Source organism: Apodemus sylvaticus, chromosome 2, assembly GCF_947179515.1.
Source record: "Apodemus sylvaticus chromosome 2, mApoSyl1.1, whole genome shotgun sequence".
NCBI lineage: Eukaryota > Metazoa > Chordata > Mammalia > Rodentia > Muridae > Apodemus > Apodemus sylvaticus.
Window position 1 is genome coordinate 35,263,911 of NC_067473.1, and position 1,913 is coordinate 35,265,823.

Here is a 1,913-nt window from a genome sequence, read left to right on the forward strand (position 1 = left end):
GATCTTTATTATATTGTGTATGGTTCTTGGAGAAAGCCCTAGCATCCCAAGCAACTTCATTTAATGTATGAATGTAATGTATCTATGCTATGTTTACCTATATACTTATATGTATTATATGTAACTTTGAGTAAAATATAATTGATATGATTCCTTCACATAATAAAGCCAATTTATAATAATCCCATAGATAGTAGACAATATTAACCTAATCAGAAAGAAACTCAAAGCACTTTTACCAATATCAGGAATAAGAAAAGGATGTCCACTCTCAACATATCTATTCAATCCAGTACCCAAAGAAGTCTTAAAACAATTAGACAACTGAGAATTATCAATGGAAGAAGTTAAAACATTTTTATTTCAGGATTATATGATTTTATTGATAAAAGACCCTAAAGACTTCACCAGGCAATTTCTACAGCTGACAAGCACTTTCAACAAAGTATAGGGATAAAAAAGTAAGACACAGATCTCAGTACCTATTATATATACAAATGACAAGCCTACTAATAAAGACACTGAGGTAATAGTACCTTTTTCAGCAGGCTCAAATAATAATCTTGAGCTAACTCTAGTCAAACACGTGAAAAACTTGCATAATAAAAACATTTAAGACATTGAAGAAGACACAAGAAAATGGAAAATCTCTTGTGTTCATGGGTCAGTAGGATTAATATAATGAAAATAATCAACCTACAAAAAAGCAATGTACATAGTCAATTCAACCATTTATGATTGTTTCAAACATCCTTAGTTGGACTTATTCTTCCTCCCTCCTTCTGCCTCTGTATTGTCTTTCTTCCTCCATCTCCAATTAAATCCCCACCCACATTGTTGCCATTTCCTCCTTCATATTACCTGCATTCAAGTATTCACATGTATATAGCCTTCTGCCTTTTTATTTTCCTGCTGTGAAGAAAGCCTCAGGTACACACTTTTTATGAGTTGTCATCCGTGCTGGAATGGGCTTCTTGGCAAGGTTCTTGAGCTGTTCTTGTTCCTGTGTGTACCTCCTTAAGTAACCCCAGTAAACTTACTAGATCACATGGTTAAACTTGGTTAAATTCTTCCCTTGCTCTTTCACCTGTACTACATCTTGGATATATTGATAGAAAAGTTGTGCAACAGGTCATTGTTCCCTTTCCCTCCTCAGTGTGATGGTATAACTATGTATTGCCCACTTCTAGGCCGCCCCGTGTGTTAAGCTTTGAAATAAGACCTCCAAACAAGAGTGAACCTACATCCTCGTGATTCAGAATCAGGTATGTTTCTGCAATAGATACCTTGATAAACTCAATGAACATCAGAGATCATCTTAATCTCACCACCATGGATTTTTCCAGACTCTGCCTTTGAACAGTGTGTCATTCCTATACTCCAGACTCTGCCTTTGAACAATGTGTCATTCCTGTACACTTACTTCAATTTCAATTAGCAATAATCAAGCCTCGGATAAACCTCATTGGCTGTGATACTGCTACTGCGCAAAGCTTACTTCAGTTTCAAGTTCTATGTCAACTAATATCAAGTCTTTCTGGTGTCTTAAAAGGGAGCATTCTGTTTAGCATCAGCCTTGGAAGCAATTCTACTATAATTGTTTTCCAACCGTTATAAATTGTTGAACTAGAACCAGGATGAAAACTCAGTTGCCCTAAATAATAGCAGTACTTGTTTTCAGGAAACCCCTGACTTTAACCCACTTCTAATATGGTGCCCAAAAAGCCTCCCACGAACTCTCACACATATCCAATACCTCAGGAAAAATGGAAGGGCACTGTTCTTCCTGGGAATTCTCAAGAGTACAGTTGATGTCAGCTGGAAGCTATCTATATGTTAAGTGGAATACACTAAAATCTGTAGCTCTCACTGATGGATGTTGCACTGTTGATTCTCTCTTACATATGTAATAG

At 36.2% G+C, this 1,913-nt stretch overlaps 1 pseudogene; it reads right to left on the reverse strand.

The window, feature by feature from the left end:
• Positions 1–1,423: 1,423 nt before the first annotated feature.
• On the reverse strand, positions 1,424–1,495 carry LOC127679638 (uncharacterized; annotated as a pseudogene).
• Between the last annotated feature and the right edge of the window lie 418 nt (positions 1,496–1,913).